At 43.9% G+C, this 18,936-nt stretch overlaps 3 non-coding genes across 3 annotated transcripts; 1 reads left to right on the top strand and 2 right to left on the bottom strand.

Annotated features, from left to right (window-relative positions):
* Window positions 1-3,446: 3,446 nt before the first annotated feature.
* Window positions 3,447-3,518, bottom strand: trnag-ucc (transfer RNA glycine (anticodon UCC)). Its single transcript has one exon. It is a non-coding gene; the product is annotated as a tRNA-Gly (tRNA).
* A 653-nt stretch (window positions 3,519-4,171) lies between these two features.
* LOC138227286 (U4 spliceosomal RNA) lies at window positions 4,172-4,313 on the top strand. The gene has a single exon (XR_011184904.1). It is a non-coding gene; the product is annotated as a U4 spliceosomal RNA (small nuclear RNA).
* Window positions 4,314-4,735: 422 nt separating this feature from the next.
* Window positions 4,736-4,806, bottom strand: trnaa-ggc (transfer RNA alanine (anticodon GGC)). The gene has a single exon. It is a non-coding gene; the product is annotated as a tRNA-Ala (tRNA).
* Between the last annotated feature and the right edge of the window lie 14,130 nt (window positions 4,807-18,936).

The following is an 18,936-nucleotide window of genomic DNA, read 5'->3' as shown; positions in this document are numbered from 1 at the left end:
GATGTTTATGGCTGACATCATTTCACATTGGTGAATTTTAAGCTAAGAAATAAAAACATTTACAATGAAGATACCATTGCTTAATTTTAAATGCCTTTAAAAAATAAATACCTCCTGAGAATAATTTGCCACTCCCAGATCCTTGGTAAGGTACTGTTTGAATCCAATCAGGAGAGGAGCATCCAGGGAGTGCTTTCTATAGAGTCCAGCTTGAGCCACTCTCTTCCGGAGAGCCTGCTGATACTTTTTAACTACTCAGGGCCTGTAAGGATATAAAACACCGGTTTAAACATTTTATACCTATAAGACAAATAAGAATTTTAGTAAAAAATAGATACATCTGAAAAATAAAAAGTCTTACTGCTGATAGAATTCTTCAGAGCTCACATCTTCCCCTTCCTTATCCGCTTCTGTTTCAGTTTCTAGAGCAGCCTCTGGCATCTCTTCCTCCTGGACAGCGGCCTCTTGTTCAGGGCCGCTGGAATGCAGGTAGATTCTTTTCAACATGCTTTTACATAATATGTTGTAACAATGATTTCAAAAAGAAACTACAGAAGCCTTACAGATTAAAAATATCTCACCTTGCCAATGTGTCTTCAGGCTTCCCATGTACAAAAAGGCCCAAGGACTCTAGCAGTCTTAAAACCACTATCCTGTTTGCCTCACCAGACACGATCTCTATTCTGTGGTAATCCACGATGACCCCGTTCTTCAGGTGATTCATCATGTCCTCCCTCGCCTGTTGAGAGGCCATCCTGATCTCTTCTGCCGTGGCGTGCTTCATACACGCCCTCTTCAAGTGAGCAGGAAGCTGATCAAAAGTATTCAGGCACATCTTGCACACCAGAGGAATCCTCGCGGGTTTCCTTTGAAAATAAATAATACCATCTGTGTATAGAAACAAGCTAAGACTGATTTCTTAAATTATCCTTAATTTTCTCTCTCATAGTTTGAGCATAATGATTTTATTGCATTTATATAAGAATTGCTCATTGCTCCAAAATAAATAATGGTTTCATAAAAAAGTCAACACTTACTTGGTCTCAGTCACAGACTTTCCAATAGAAGCCATTGTGGAGTTCAGCAACTGCAGGTCCTAGAAGTGGGAAAGGAATTTTAAAAGAGAAATTGAATTACAATACAGAAGGAATGGCTGAGGGATCACTGAAATATATATATACACAATTTCCAAAGACTGAGTCCATATAGAAACAACTACCTTTCATTTTCAGTATAAGAAAAAAAAACATTATCTTCCAAAGCATCATAAAATTGTCCCTTCTTCCAGACCCTACTTCTCTCTTGTAGTAGTACAGCAGACCTTTCCAGGTGAGCAGATCACAGAGTCCGAAATGAGCTTCCTCCATCAAGCAAAGTACCTGAGCATGACTCTGTCTTCATAAAAGCGTCCCTGTAATAAAGAAATTAAATCCGAAATCAAGAGGGCAGTTGCCTACTGAAATACAAGAAGTCATCAATTTTAACCTAGCAACACATTAAAGGCTGCATCTATACAAGTACGATTCTAGAAATGCTCACCAGATTACGTTTTAAGAAGGAACTGCGCCTCAGGTTCCGCCGAGATCTTAACTCGGATGGCAGGATTCAGAGTCCGGAGTGCGGACTGATGGCGCACGGAGGGTCCACATACTGTGGATCCCTCAGTGATCTTCCGCGTATTCAAACCGCCAGCGTGTGACTCCCCCGTCCCCGTGACCTCATTGCTCTGCTCTCTCCTCTGTGCAGCCGAGCCCGACGCACGGTAAAGTGAAAAAAAAGATGCCCTCAACGTGAGATTTACTCTGGAGCGAGGATAGATGTTACCTTTTTATCATTGAACAGGATGTATGTGATGTGGCGACTAGGTTCAATTTTGTATCCTCTTTAAAAGATTAAGGACTGGGGTGAGCGTGATTTACCACCCTTTCAGCTAAGAACCCGACTTGCGCACCGTTTAAGCTGCATAGACTCGGTCGATTAACTCGTCTCCGTTAGCAGGGTTAAGGTTAAAGAAAAAAAACATTGCTGACTTCTTTTTTTTTGCTAGCCGCTAGCGCTGATTAGCAAGGTTTGTATTTCATGTTTTGCAAGTTGCATCCATTTTAAGAAAAACAAGTCGCGTTAAAGATTGGAAATGAATACTTGCAAGTCTAGCCGTAGGCGGTTGTCCATAAGGACCAGTTCTGTTTGAGAAGACAGAACAAAGAAAGCACCGCTGAGATTTGAACCCAGGATCTCCTGTTTACTAGGCAGGCACTTCAACCAACTAAGCCACGGAGCCCCAGGAGCACTGTCCTTTTGCAGCCACTTGGACACACCACTCAGACACATCTGCATTCGGTGTGTGCTCCGCCTGCTCGCTGAGCAAGTTGCCACATTTACATACAATAGCAACATCGACACCAAGAGAAAGGATGACAAATGGCTTTTATCTGGAACTTTTCATGTCCAAGGAGCTCAATGTGCTTTCTGTGTACAACAGGGCCACTGAACTCCACACTGGCCACTGAACCACAGCAGTGGCTTGCTGGCTTGACATCTCCCAAGGAATATGTTGAAATCGCATGTGGAACAGGAAAATGACCCTCGAGTACGAGGGAAAAAAAAGAAAAAGATCATCTGGAGCGCGCCAACCCATGTCCGGACAGCCCAGTTTCGTCGACAAGGTGGCTGAGTGGTTAAGGCGATGGACTGCTAATCCATTGTGCTCTGCAGGCATGGGTTCCCATTCTCATCGCTCTCCATGTCTGACACGTGTGCCTGTTCGATGTTGGCCCTCCTGTCGTTTGCTCCGGTGCTAGAGCTGTAAATTTTCTAGCGGTGGCTGAACATGGTATAGTAGGCCAACGTCGGTATCGAGCAGTGACAGTAACAGTACTTACTGCGCCCCATAAGAAATCGTTTGTCCCTGTTCAAAAGAGATTGTGCGATGTCCTGTGGGGTTTGCAAAGCAAACCTTTGACAGTTTGAAAAGAGGAATTTATTCTGCTTCCTGTGCGTGCAGTAGTTACAAAGTTGAACGTCTTTACACGATCTGCTGAAGTTTTCAGTGGGCGGGCTTTGTCAGATGGCTTGGAAAAATGCAGTGTTTCGGCTCGGGAAACATCATGAGCAGTGTCCTGCATGTTTTCTGTGTATAGCTGTCTTTTAACGCATACAGAATTCATTCGAAATCATTGATTTCTCCAATTAACAAGGGTCCCTTTTTGAACCTGCCAGAAGCATTCTTTCAATGTAACAGATTTACTCCGGGGAAAGGCAGCATGACATTGAGAGTAGCTCAAGCTTTCAGCACCTGTATCGGACTGCGTGCATGCAGACACCGCTCAGAATCCCCTGTAAGATTCTCCTTCAATTCCGTTTTGCAGTGCTTTAGCTCTTTCAAAAGGCTTCGCTTTGCTAGTCACAATCCAAGGCTCATGACAGCATTTAAAACCAATCGCCACTGCGTCGGCCGGGAATCGAACCCGGGTCAACTGCTTGGAAGGCAGCTATGCTCACCACTATACCACCAACGCACGCCCACAGGAGCCCTGCAGGACACCACCAGAGAATGCTCACGATTTCGGAAGCTGTCTCCGGGACGTGCTGATTCCACACATCCTGAATAAATCATGATATTGTTAGTTGCTGTAGCTAGACGTTCAAATGAGTTTCATGGCCAGATGGACTGTTTCTTCCAGCGGTATAGTATTGCAGTGAGACAGCACGATGCCTGCAAGACTATGTCACGCTAAACGCCACAGATTGTGTTTGTCCGTTCGTGTCAGTCGTCCTGCAGCCACGGGAAGTGGGACACAAACATGCTGCAATGCTTTCAAGACGTTAGGATTTGTTTGTGTAACATCCGAGAAGAGTACTTGTGGCTTGAATGTGAACTGTACGTGCCCGCCCCCTTTCCTCAGTAGTGCATGAGTTCCTCCCGGCATGCCCTTCGTCATTGTTCTGTCATCTTGTATTTAAAGGGTTGTATTTCTGCTGCTGAAAATAAGCAACGGTTTTCTCACAACTCCCTTTGTTCCCAACGGAGCCCTTGTCTGTCATGAAATTCTTCAAAACCTCAAGCTAGAAGAAGAAGAAGACGACAAATATGAAGCGTTACCGCAAGGACATGCCATGAGACGATCGATAACGATTTCCATAGGATCCCCGCGGTTGCCTGGCAACCGTCAGCTTTGCGCAGTGGCAGTATCGTAGCCTGTGAGGTTTAGCCAAGGTGCGATTATTGCTAGTTGAAAACTTTTCCCAATACCCCGCTTCCGCCGGTTTGAAATACAATCGGCGAAAGCGATTTTTGACAGTCTCGTCAGAGACTGAGCAAGGTGTTTAAAGACAGATTTGGTCATGGTGACATCATGGTAGAAAGAAACGAGCTTGTTACGTCTCAACAGAAACGCTCTTTAGCTCTTTCAGCGTTATGCAGAGAACAGCGTCTGTCGAGATCACTTTTGAGTCAGCGCGAAACGCTGTGTGCTGTCAGTTTGATTTCATATTGCTCGTAGCGGCGCCCGGCTTTTGTCTGTCAAACGTTAGGTTGCACTTCTTCATGCTACATCGTCGGCATGAATGGAGCTTTTTAAACGTCTGTACTTACTGCGCCCCATAAGAAATCGTTTCCCTGTAGCTCACCCTCATCCGGGTACTGACCTGGCTCACACCTGCTTAGCTTCAGTGGGTTTTCAGTTGCGAGTTGCAAGGGGATGCAAGTGATGGAGCCGCTCGCTGCAAAAGCCACTGTATTGGCCGGGAATCGAACCCGAGCCTCCCGCGTGCCAGGCGAGAATTCTACCACTGAACCACCAATGCTCAATACCCGGGCCTTCAAAAAAGACGCTTTTTTGGTGCTCTGTGCAAAACGCGTTGACATCTGCTTCCAGCTGCAAAATGCCATTCGCGGACGCTGAAGAACTTATTTCCAAGGCAGCGGGTACAAGCGATTGGGTGTTTTAAAACCACCAGGAACAGCAAAGAGGCGCGCTTCTTTGCTTGCGCCGAAACACACCGACTGGAGGCGGACAACGTAGTCGGCAGGATTCGAACCTGCGCGGGGAGACCCCGATGGATTTCTAGTCCATCGCCTTAACCAACCGGCCATGACTACAGAAAGCCCCACCGCCGCTGCATTCTTGCTACAATCTTACCTGGATCGCGAGGCGCTGGCAGAAGCCTATTTCAAAGTCGTTCTCCGTTTCAAAAAAACATTTCCAAAATACAAGCCTTGCAGACAGACAAGCCTCAGAGGACTTAAGGGTGGCTTCATGTCGGAATGATAAAGTCTCCCCGTCCGGACATGAAAATGCCACTTTGTTACACACAAAAAAAGAATCAACAACAGAGAAATGCCCACAAGCATTTGAAAAGCCGCACCACGTCGCACTTGAAATAGCTCTTACGTTAGTGATAGACGCAGGAATCGCCTTTCTATTTACGCTCTTACCAACGCGATGGAAAGCAAAACAAAGCAAAGCAGAGCAAAACAAAACGAACAAACAAAAACCCTCACGTCCCGCACTTGCATATAACGTCGTTACGTGCCCAAGCGGTATTGTACGTCATCCTAGCACTGCACCCCGGGGCGTACGGTATATGGGAACGAGCACACGCCAGGAATCGTCTCGAATCACTCCCTACAGCTGTAAGGCGCCTTGAAGCATGCACCCCCAACATTCTTTTTTGCGCATCTGTGAAAGGTAAACTCTTGAGCAAACTCTGAACCAGCTCAAAGGAAACTAATCTGATTAGATGTTACTTTGAGTCATCATTTAAGGGACCCTTGTTAATTGGAGAAATCAAGGATTTCGAATGAGTTCTGTGTGCGTTAAAAGACAGCTATACACAGAAAACATGCAGGACACTGCTCATGATGTTTCCCGAGCCGAAACACAGTGCGTTTTCCCAAGCCATCTGACAAAGCCCACCCACTGAAAACTGTAGCAGATCGTGTGAAGACGTTCAACTTTGTAACTACTGCACGTTCAGGAAGAAGAATAAATTCCTCTTTTCAAACTGTCAAAGGTTTGCTTTGCGAATGGTGCAGGACATCGCACAATCTCTTTTGAACGGGGACAAACGATTTCTTATGGGGCGCAGTAAGTACAGACGTTTAAAAAGCTCCACTCATGCCAATGATGCAGCATGAAGAAGCGCAACCTAAAGTTTGCATTCCTAGCACTGTTGCAACCTAGCACTATTGCATTCCCTGCATCAGTAGCTAAAAGAATATCATTTACGACTCATGTTAATGCAGTTTCAGAAACCAGACTGAAATTTCTCAAGTATATTATTTGAATCCAGATACGATTGACATTGGGCAACAACTATTCTCTCAAGACTTTTAGATTGAAATGGGACCTTTGAGACAGGCCTGTAGTTGTTAAGAACTTGTGGATCCAAATTTGACTTCTTAAGGAGCGGTCTAACAACCGCTACCTTAAATTGATCAGGTACAACGCCTGACGCAAGCGATGCATTCATCATACTAATTATAGGTCCTGCCAGTCCTTCAAGGGAATCTTTGACTAGCTGAGTGGGGATGGGATCTAGCGAACAGGTGGTTGACTTTGTCTTACGTCTGTGTTCATGAGTCCACCATAAGAAGAAATCTGAACAGGAGTGGTGATCATGCGAGGTCACCACGGAGGAAACCACTGCTCTCCCCCCCAAAAAAACCACCCTGCCCCTCTCAAGTTTGCTAAAGACCACATGGATGTTCCACAGCAACTCCTGGAACAATGTTCTGTGGACAGACGTGACAAAGGTTGACCTTGTTGGTAAATGTGCACAGCGTTATGTTTGGAGATAACAAAACACTGCATACCAACTCCAAAACCTCATCCCACCTGGGAAGCATGGCGGAGGCTGTATGGCTTGCAATCATCGAGAATCACCCAGGCTCACCCAGCATCTCCTGTTTACTAGGCAGGCGCTTTAACCAACTAAGCCACGGTGCCCCAGGAGTGCCGTCCTTTTGCAGCCACTTGGACACACCACTCAGACACATCTGCATTCGGTGTGTGCTCCGCCTGCTCGCTGAGCAAGTTGCCACCTTTACATACAATAGCAACATCGACACCAAGAGAAAGGATGACAAATGGCTTTTATCTGGAACTTTTCATGTCCAAGGAGCTCAATGTGCTTTCTGTGTACAACAGGGCCACTGAACTCCACACTGGCCACTGAAGCACAGCAGTGGCTTGCTGGCTTGACATCTCCCAAGGAATATGTTGAAATCGCATGTGGAACAGGAAAATGACCCTCGAGTACGAGGGAAAAAAAAGAAAAAGATCATCTGGAGCGCGCCAACTCATGTCCGGACAGCCCAGTTTCCTTGACGAGGCGATGGCAATGGACTGTTAATCCACTGTGCTCTGCACGCATGAGTTCGAATCCCATCCTAGTCGCTCTCCATGTCTGACACGTGTGCCCGTTCGACATTGGCCCTCCTGTCGTTTGCTCCGGTACTAGAGCCGAACATTTTCTAGCGGTGGCTGAACATGGTATCGAGCGTAGGCTAACGTCGGTATCGAGCAGTAACAGTATTTACGTTCCGCTGCTGCCAAGTGGCTCTGGGTTGAGATTGCGTTTTCACTTACTTGCAACGCAAACGGAGAAATCGATTTTTGACAGTCTTTCGAGAGACTGCGCTAGGTGTTTAGGCATAGACTTTGTCAGTTCCCCCTGGGATGATGGCCTCTCAAATAGTTTGTGATTCCTCTAGACGTTTATACAGTAGAAGCCTGCTTCGTGGCTTAAATCCAAGCTAAGGAAACGAGTTAGCGGTCTGTTACGACCCCAAGTGTCTAGGGGTAAAGGGGTGTATCATTTAGGATAATTCTTTTGGAAGCAGGGGGATTCTGGTGAGGGACTAGGAAGCGTGATAAGGGTAAGGAACTAGAGTGGTGCCAAAGAAAAGAAAATAAACAAAATGGAGCTGGCTAGGACAGTGAGGGAAAGCTAATCTGACTACAAAAGAAACCCCGAAACACACGGTCTTCGGCGTCTTCAACACCCTAGCTAACCTGCACTGACTACCCAAAACCATACAAGACAAATGGCACTCACCCGTACTAAACTAGCGTACTAATACAAAGTCAACTAAGTGTGTAAAGTGTACCCAACAACCTAAACTAACCTTATATACAAAAGTTCACACAAAAACACAAGTGAACCAGGAATACAAATAAGGGAAAACAAGAGTAATAAACAGGAGCAGGGTACAAAAGATCACAAAAGTTGAACATGTAACACTGGGGCAAGGGAATGACAAAACAAGGAAGAACACACAAACAAATGAAAGTACAAAGAAACTAATGTAAACCAACAAAACAACAAAGCCGAAGCTGTACGAAAATACACAAACACAAAGCAAAACAAACCAACAAACGAAGCCGAAGCAATAACAAGAAGCAAAGCGAAGCAAAGCGAAAACCAAAACCGAACGGGACCGAATTCAAACGAAAGGCCTCTTCTTTCTGAAAGCCTCCATGTTATATAGTGAATAAGATGTGTTCTGATTGGCTGAGGGCTGTTTGATGATGACATCATATTGAAACAGTGGTGTGATGGTTGGCCAATGGGGAAGGGAGAACAATCAAGGGTCAACAGTGTGGACATAACAGAAAAAACACACACAGAACACTCTCTGGGACGTAACACCCCCACCCATAAAAACAAACATCTAATGTTTGGACAATGAAGACAAAACCAATCAAACAATATGCTATACTCTACCCCCAGCCAGGTCATTTCCAAGAATAAGAGTTACCCCTTTAACAGGTAGCGAAGGACGTACCCCAACTCTAACAAATCCAGTTACTAAACCACATTGTAGATGTACACAGTGTAAAGGCACTTTCATAAAACCCATTTCGATGCCTTGAACTAATACACTCGAACCACAGAAAGATTTATCAGATAAAGGCAGTGCATCCACAACAATAAATGACTGGGCTGCTCCAGTATCTCTTAATATTTTAATTGTTTTCTGGTCTTCTGGTTTACCTGTTAGCGAAACGAATCCTTCCATAATAAATGGTTCATAACTAGGGTCAGGGAGACTGTTTTCACTAGACAAAGGAATAGCAGAACGGGAAACAGTCTTAACAAACCCAGCACTCTTAGGTTGTTGCTGTTGCTGCTGCTTACGTTTTAGGGCCAAACAATCTGCAATTATATGACCTCTCTTGTGACAATAAAAACATTCACGCTCCTCTTTAGAACGTGAGGAACTAGTTTTTACTGGGGGAGACTGAGACTGGGAACTTAGAGTAGACAAAGTCTTCTCCGCACGCACAGACATGAAAACATTCTTATGAGTGAGCACGAACTCATCTGCCAAAACAGCGGCTTGCGATAAAGTAGTTACTTTTTGCTCATTCAAATACACAACAATGCGTTCAGGCAAACAGTTCTTAAATTCCTCTAAGAGCATTAACTCACGCAATGAGTTAAAGTCACTCACTTTACTGGCTACAACCCATTTATCAAAGAGAGTGCCCTTCTCTCTAGCAAATTCAACAAATGTCTGGTCTGACACTTTCCGATGATTTCTGAAGCGTTGTCTATAAGCCTCAGGAACTAATTCATAAGCCCGTAAGATAGCAGCTTTCACAGTATTGTAATTCAAACTTTCTTCTAAAGAAAGTGTAGAACAAACTTCCTGAGCTTTGCCCACTAATCTACACTGCAAAAGCAGTGACCAAACCTCCTTAGGCCAACGAAGTGATGTGGCAATTCGCTCGAATGCACCAAAGTACGAATCAACTTCCGTCTCCCTAAACAGAGGAACTAAAGCAATGTGCTTACTTACATCAAAGGTGGTAGAGAGTGGATCTTGCAAAGGAGACACGCTAGAGGCCTCGGAGTGGGTCGGCTGCACAGCAGGAGCATTCTTTCGTGCTTCTAGCTCAAGCTGTCGGAGCTTAACCTCTTTCTCCGCCTCGATCTCCATCTTACGAATTGCAAGGCGCAATTCAAATTCTGCCTGGCGTACTTGGGCTTTTTCCTGCGCCTCCATGTGCAAGCGGGCCAAATGAACTTTCAGACGAGTATTGCTTTTTGACCCGGTGGAGACCGGAGAGAACGGTTCAAAGGGAGGCAAGGTGGCCTTGACCTCAGCCTCCACTAAGTCTTCAGCCACCCCCTGCACCTCGTCCTGTTCTTCCACCACCATAGCAGGTTTAGCACCAGCCCCAGGAGAACCGGCGTACCTGCTCGTTAATGCAATGACCTCTAACTCTACCAACCTATCCATCACAGCTCTCTTGACGTCCCTTTTAAGAGCTTGCGTCGAAACCTGAATCTGGAAGTAATCAGCAATTTGGAGCAATTCGTCCTTCCTACACTTATCCAGCTGCTCAAAGGAAGGTTCCTCCACAAACTTTCGCAAATCAAAAGTAGCCATAACTACAGTACCTTGCCAAAACACAATCCACAAATCAAAATCCTGTACCAACACCAAAATTCTGCAACACAAAAAAAAATCCTTAGGACGGGAATTTGATATCCCGGACGACCCCCAATAATGTTACGACCCCAAGTGTCCAGGGGAAAAGGGGTGTAACATTTAGGATAATTCTTTTGGAAGCAGATGGGTTTTGGTGAGGGACTAGGAAGCGTGATAAGGGTAAGGAACTAGAGTAGTGCCAAAGAAAAGAAAATAACAAACAAAATGGAGCTGGCTGGGACAGTGAGGGAAAGCTAATCCGACAACAAAAGAAAACCAGAAACACACGGTCTTCTGCGTCTTCAACACCCTAGTTAACCTGCACTGACTACCCAAAACCATACAAGACAAATGGCACTCACCCGTACTAAACTAGTGTACTAATACAAAATTAACTAAGTGTGTAAGTGTACCCAACAACCTAAACTAACCTTATATACAAAAGTTCACACAAAAACACAAGTGAACCAGGAATACAAATAATGAAAAACAAGAGTAATCAACAGGACAGGGTACAAAAGAACACATAAGTTGAACATGTAACACTTGGGCAAGGTAAAGACAAATCAAGGATGAACACACAAACAAACGAAAGTACAAAGAAACTAACGTAAAACCAACAAAACAACAAAGCCGAAGCTATACGAAAATACACAAAAACAAAGCAAAACAAACCAACAAACGAAGCCGAAGCAATAACAAGAAGCGAAGCGAAGCGAAGCGAAGCGAAAACCAAAACCGAACGGGACCGAAGTCAAACGAAAGGCCTTTTCTTTCTGAAAGCCTCCATGTTATATAGTGAATAAAATGTGTTCTGATTGGCTGAAGGCTGATTGATGATGACATCATATTGAAACAGTGGTGTGATGGTTGGCCAATGGGGAAGGGCGAACAATCAAGGGTCAGCAGTGTGGACATAACAGAAAAACACACATAACACACACTGGGACGTAACAGTGCCGGCGGGGGGGAGCTCACCCTGAGGTCTGTGCGGGTTCCAATGCCCCAGCATAGTGACGGAGACGCTGTGTTGTAAAAGGGTGCTGTCCTTTGGATGAGATGTAAAACCGAGGTCACAGCGCTCTGTGGTCATTAAAAATGACCACCAAAACCTTTGACAAAAGCTCTTGGTAATTGATGGTCTTCAATAATGCTCCTCCTTTAGGTACATTTTAAATCAGCTGAAAAATGCTGTGAAATGGGGGGGCACTTCAGGCCAGTGTAGGATTTGGGTTACAAGAACCATGAAACTGCATGAGAAAGCCCGTACACTGAATTACACAGCTTTCTATTCAAAGGAGGACAAAAGAAATTCCCTGAGTTCGATTTTTTGCAGCACAGAGAGGACCACTGTCGTGAGGCCGGTTAGCTCAGTGGGTTAGAGCGTGGTGCTAGTGACGCCAAGGTTGTGGGTTCGAGCCCTGTACGGTCCAGGTGAGATGGGTTGTCATGCAACGCTGCTACATAGTGCCAACAGACAATTAAATGACAAAAATGAAGAGAGTTAAAGCAGCTGGAGAGGTTCTCTTACAACTTTTGAGCTGACACAGTTTTGGAAAATGTTTCCTTCACGCTGCACTGTACCACATAATCAGCCAAGAGTCTCCAAAACAAAACAGAATTGACAGTCATATAATGTCCATTAACCCCGGCTTAAAACGCAGCATCATGTCTGCCATCATAAGAATATGAGTCCAATATTTTAGAATATAGTCAGAATGACTTCTAACCTTACCTGTGGTGTCTTTAATCCCTATTGTTCAATGCATGGTGTACGTACTGCATACATGTGTCTTGAGAATGAGGAATGGGCCCCTGAGACAGTCATTTACCTGTTTCACAAATGATCATATTTTACTAGAGATTCTGTATGGGATTCAGATGTGCATTCGGACAGCAATCCCTTTCAAGAAATGATACGTTCTGGATGAGATCAGTGGTGCTGGAACACTGTATTTAGGATGTGTTTGCAGTGATTGTGTGTCCCCTGCTTCAACGCAGTGATATATAGATGTGCTCCTGTAATTTATTGGTACATGCCCAGGGCAGTAAGCAGTCTGAGGATTTATTTCCAGACGGCATAGAGCAGTGAAGCAGTGAAGTAGTGCAACACACTGGATCATTATATTATTAGAATCTATTCTATTTAAATTATTACATTATACACAATTTGAGTTCATTTTAAAAAGTAAAAGGTAATGAAAGGAATGCATTTTCGTAAGAAAGATAATACCGATATGCATGTGATAATCTTCCTTATATCATGTAGTGCGTCATTTGGACACTTTGTGGGCTTGAAATACAAAGAAAATCATGTTCTATGGTACAAGATAAATACAAAACTTAAGCTTTTATTTTAATTAGATTTGTTTATAAAGCATAAGCAATCATTTATTACATTAATATATCTGAAAATAACATTTTAGACTCATATTATTACATACAGGTCTCTAGCTTCAACACAGTGCTATATATATATGCTCAGTGATTTATTGGTACATGCCCAGGGCAACAATCAGAATGAGGATTTATTTCCAGATGGGCTACAGGTAGTGTTGTGAAATACTTCAACACACTGGATCGCAGATTTAGACCCCCTGCACTCTTACTCCTTAAAAACCAAAGAAATGAAGATATGTAGCAATCACATTGTAACAGGGGTGACAGTGACTTAATGCTTATACTAGTGGACTTCTGGTACCTTTAGGGTACGGTGTTCCCTGAAGGGCTCTCAAACCCCACATTTCAGATGCCTAGCTGTATCGCTGATGTGTTGCACCTCAGAATCACTTTTAAACCTTACCTCTGGTATCTTTAATCCCTATTGCTCAACGCATGGTGAAAGTATTGCATAATTGTGTCTGAAAATGAGCAATGGGCACCTGAGAGACTCATTTGCCTGTTTCACAAATGATCATATTTGACTAGAGATTCTGTTTGGGATTTAGTTGTGCATTCTGACAGCAATCCCTTTCAAAAAACGATACATTCTGGATGAGGTCAAAGGTGCAGGAACACTGTATTTAGGATGTGTTTGCAGTTATTCTGTGTCTCTAGCTTCAACACAGTGATATATATATATATATGCTCACTGATTTTTTGGTACATCCCCAGGGCAATAATCATTTTGAGGATTTATTTCCAGATGTGCTAGGGGTAGTGTTGTGAAATACTTCAACACACTGGATCGCAGGTATAAACCCCTTGCACTCTTACTCCTTAAAAACCAACAAATGCAGATATGTAGCAATCATATTGTAGCAGACACTCATTTGCCAGTTTCACAAATTATCATATTTTACTAGAGATTCTGTTTGGGATACGGATGTGCATTCTGACAGCAATCTCTTTTAATGATTTTACCTTATCGCAGCTTTGCCCTTCTTGCCTCTTTGGACAATATCTCTATCTTGTGGTCGTTGTTGGTAATGTCTAGACAACATCTCCATCTTGTGGTCGTTGTTGGTAATGTCTTCTCATGCCCTTTTTTATTTCAATTCTCTATTAGTTGATTCTAGAATCTCTACAATAGAGTTGAAAACATCAGTTTTATAGCAGACAATAAGACATTATTTATAGTCCAATTAGAAATTTATTACCCTGTTTTTAACATAATAACAAATTAAAATTGATTAAAACTAAGTTTGGAACACCAGGGAACATAACAAATGATTTTTAGGAAAACCATGAGGTTCTCTGTGTCCGATGCCTGCAAGGGGAGAAAGCTAGAATCCTTTGATTTTTTCAAAATTTGAAAATAAACATCATATAACAACAGCTTTCATTCCTAGGAGTGAAAAACAACCATTTTTGAAGACATAGTAGTTTCTAAAACACTACAATAAGTTAAAAACAACCATTTTATATTACATTATTTTTTGTGAAATTAGTCATTTTTTGCACTATTTTTAATAAAATCTCTAATTAAAAGTGATTAAAATTAAGTTTGGAACAACAAGGAACACAAAAAAAAAATATTTTAAGGAAAAAAATGATGTCTTCTGTGCCAGGTGCCTGCAAGGGGAGAAAGCTAGAATCCTACCCAGGCTCCTGGAGCTCTGTCCTGGCTAAAGGAGGGTGAATCCATCCCCTTCAAAGCTCCATGAAAAAATGATATTTTTAAATTTGAAAAAAAAAACATTATAGAACAACATCTCTTGGTCCACAGAGAGCAACAATCCAACTCTGAACAAAATCCATTGACTGATCCCCGAATCCTGAAGTTTCTTCGCATGATATCAAGCTTGCAACCACTTTCTGGAAAACGAAGAAAAAGGCCAAAAATGAAAAAAAAGTTATCAATTCTAGAGCCTAAGAGGAAAACAAGACAAATGTATATCTCCAAATAATTTTATGTGCTTCAGAAGAGCCCAGGAAAGTTTTTTGCATACATGAAACCACGCCCGTTTGCACGTAAGCAGACATGGTTGCACAAACGACTGCATGAAAGCACGCGTGCATGCAAAGTCATCCTGTTGAGCATTTGAAAAGCCGCACCACGCCACACTTGAAATAGCTCTTACATTAGTGGTAGACACAGGAATCGCCGCAGGAATCAAAATTGAACCTAGTTGCCACATCACATACATCCTGTTCAACGATAAAAAGGTAACATCTATCCTCGCTCCAGAGTAAATCTCACGTTGAGGGCATATTTTTTTCCACTTTACCATGAGTCGGGCTCGGCTGCACAGAGGCGAGAGCAGAGTAATGAGGTCACGGGGACAGGGGAGTCACACGCTGGCGGTTTGAACACACGGAAGATCACTGCGGGATCCACAGTATGTGGACCCTCCGTGCGCCATCAGTCCACAGTCCGGGCTCTGAATCCTGCCATCCGAGTTAAGATCTCGGCGGAACCTGAGGCACAGTTCCTTCTTAAAACGTAATCTGGTGAGCATTTCTAGAATCGTACTTGTATAGATGCAGCCTTTAATGTGTTGCTAGTTTAAAATTGATGACTTCTTGAACTTCAGTAGGCAACTGCCCTCTTGATTTCGGATTTAATTTCTTTATTACAGGGGCGCTTTTATGAAGACAGAGTCATGTTCAGGTACTTTGCTTGATGGAGGAAGCTCATTACGGACTCTGTGATCTGCTCACCTGGAAAGGTCTGCTGTACTACTACAAGAGAGAAGTAGAGTCTGGAAGAAGGGACAATTTTATGATGCTTTGGAAGATAATGTTTTTTTTTCTTTGAAATCGAAATGAATCAGAATATCAGTGCAAAAGACAAACTCTTGGTTTGGTTTAAAAAGATATGGTTTTAAAACAGACAAAATGTAGTAAACAGGTGTTTCTCACTTTTGGAAAAGAATGGACCGGGGGTATTTTACTAGTTGCAGTGCTGATCTCACTGGGTTACAGTCCTGCAGTGTCACACGAGGGCCAGTGGCGCAATGGATAAAGCGTTTGACTACGGTTCAGGAGATTGCAGGTTCGACTGCTGTCTGGCTCAGGTCGTTTTTAAACGCATCGGGCTACTCCCCTAAGTAGTCTGTGCTACTTACTGCATTGTAATCGTACTCAGTAAGAGATTTCCTTCATGTAAATGAACTGCACCTGACAGCTTTAGAAAAACACCTGGGCTCAGTACGGTGCTGAGAGCTCAGCTTTGCTGTTCTAATTAGCACGCACTGCATCGGCTATGACCCGAACTTTTCAATTATTCAGATCAGTAAGTCAACACGTAGTCCACATGAAAGGTAGAAATATTCTCTTGTCTGTCTCTTGTTTGTATAGAACTGAATGTCCCTGACAATGTACTGTTAGTTTTAATTGAAGAACGGCATTTGTGTTCAAATATACCAGACAAGTTTACGTAACTGCTCATGCGACACTCAGTTGTAATTAGTCAAGAAATAAACAACAGCTGCAGGTCGAACAACAGCTGCAGGTTTGATTCAGAACGTATCATATTGCAGCGCCTTTTACTTCCATTGACAAATGATTGAGATTCGAAGAGAGATCCTTCAGACCAGCAAGCAAACCCACGGCTATTTCGGTTTTCTATCTAGGCAACGTTGGTGTCTGCAATAGCATACATGATAGCGTGATGCAATTTCTGTGGCTACATTTGTTGCACGTCATGCACAGTAAGAGTGTTTCTAACACCAAATACAAAGTCAACAATTAGCGATCACGCCTTCTCCTCAGTTAACCCACTGAAACCCTTGCTGTTAACAGTTCTTTACGAGCACCCACATATCGTGTCGGTTCTTTCAGCTTTATTCATTAGGTTTTCAAAGGCATACGTAGAGCACCAGAGGTCCTAACCCAAGATGTGTGGTTATCTGAAGGATTGCTTTCCATGGCAGCGGGTCCAAGCGATTTAGCGTTTTTATAGTACAGGCACAGGGACAAGGTGACGTGCGGCAGACGCCAGAGTAGGCAGGTTTCGAACCTGCGCGGGGAGTCCCCAGCAGATTTCAAGTCCATCGCCTTAACCACTCGGCCACGACAAAAGCGAGCTCACTCCCGCCGTATTCCTCCTATAATCTAACACGGAGTGCGAGGTGGCTGCGGATACGTTTTCAAAGTCGCTCTCCGTTAAAAAAAAATAAATACCTTTGACAAAATACGTGCCGGCAGACAGTCACACCTCAGAGGGTTTAAGGCTGGCTTCACGTTGAAATGATAAAGTCTCCCCGTCCGGATGTCAAAATGCAACTTTGGCAGACAGAAAAAACATCAACAAACCACAAATGTGGTCAAGGATTTTACAAGCTGCACCATACTGCACTTTCAAATGCATTTACATTCCTCTTAGACGCAGGAATTGCCTTTGTTTTGCGCGCTTACGAACGCCATGGAAAACGAAACAAAACAAAAGCCCTCAGCTCCTGCACTTGATTATAATGCCATTTCGTGTCGAAGCAGTAATTTACGCCATCCTACCACTGCAACACGGGGAATAGAGGGAAATGAGCACAAGCTACGAATCGTCTCAATCGCTCCCTAGAGTCGTAAGGCGCATTGAAGGGTGCACCCCCATCATTAATTGTTGCGCCTCTGTGAAAGGAAAGCTCTTGAGCAGTCTTTGAAACAGCTCAGATCAAACACTTGATTGCTTCCATGCGCATCTGGAGCCCATTTCTTATTTTCACTTCACGCCGCCCAAAGCATTTCTAAAACAGGAGATTCGCGTTTAGGAATGCGCCCTGCCCTACAAATAAAACAGGTCTACGGGTCTGAAACCTGCTCCACGGAAAACAGTTCTGTTGCGCTTTTGATCAAAGGAAGATTCGCTGTTCTTACTTTTTGATGACATAACACCCAAAGGGGCTTCTTTGGAGCTGGATTCCAACCAGCATCCTTAAGTTTCTTGGCGGTATCCTTTACAGTCCTCTGTTCGGTCGACAAGGGACTGAAGGGGGCAGCTTTCCTCACACATACAGTGCAATGTACTGTAGTGTTCCCCTTCATTGAATTCGCAGTTCTGCATCAGACCTCTAACTCGTTTCCTTAGCTTGGATTTAAGCCACGAAGCAGGCTTCTTCTGTATAAAGGTCTAGAGGAATCACAAACTATTTGAGAGGCCATCATCCCAGGGGGAACTGACAAAGTCTATCCCTAAACACCTAGCGCAGTCTCTCGAGAGACTGTCAAAAATCTCTTTCTCCATTCGTGCTGCAAGTAAGTGAAAACGTGGTCTCAACCCAGGGCCACTTGGCAGCAGCAGCACGTAAATACTGTTACTGCTCGATACCGACGTTAGCCTACCATACCATGTTTAGTCACCGCTAGGAAATGTAAGGCTCTAGTACCGGAGCAAACGACAGGAGGGCCAACGTTGAACAGGCACACGAGTTAGATATGGGGAGCGACGAGGATGGGATTCAAACCCACACGTGCAGAGCACAATGGATTAGCAGTTCATCGCCTTAACCACTAGGCCACCTCGTCGGCGAAACTGGGCTGTCCGGACATGGGTTGGCTCGCTCCAGATGATCTTTTTCTTTTTTCTCCCTCGTACTCGAGGGTCATTTTCCTGTTCCACATGCGATTTCAACATTTTCCTTGGGAGATGTCAAGCCAGCAAGCCACTGCTGTGGTTCAGTGGCCAGTGTGGAGTTCAGTGGCCCTGTTGTACACAGAAAGCACATTGAGCTCCTTGGACATGAAAAGTTCCAGATAAAAGCCATTTGTCATCCTTTCTCTTGGTGTCGATGTTGCTATTGTATGTAAAGGTGGCAACTTGCTCAGCGAGCAGGCGGAGCACACACCGAATGCAGATGTGTCTGAGTGGTGTGTCCAAGTGGCTGCAAAAGGACAACACTCCCGGGGCGCCGTGGCTTAGTTGGTTAAAGCGCCTGTCTAATAAACAGGAGATCCTTGGTCCAAATCCCAGCGGTGCCTTTTTTTGTTCTGTCTTCTCGAACAGAACTGGTCATTATGGACAACCGCCTACGGCTAGACTTAATTAAATGCAAGTATTCATTTCCTGTCTTTAACGCGACTTGTTTTTCTTAAAATGGATGCAACTTGCAAAA

The sequence above is a fragment of the Lepisosteus oculatus genome, unplaced genomic scaffold (genome assembly GCF_040954835.1).
Source record: "Lepisosteus oculatus isolate fLepOcu1 unplaced genomic scaffold, fLepOcu1.hap2 HAP2_SCAFFOLD_309, whole genome shotgun sequence".
NCBI lineage: Eukaryota > Metazoa > Chordata > Actinopteri > Semionotiformes > Lepisosteidae > Lepisosteus > Lepisosteus oculatus.
Note: the sequence above shows the minus strand (reverse complement) of the source record. Positions and strands in the feature narration are given on the sequence as shown.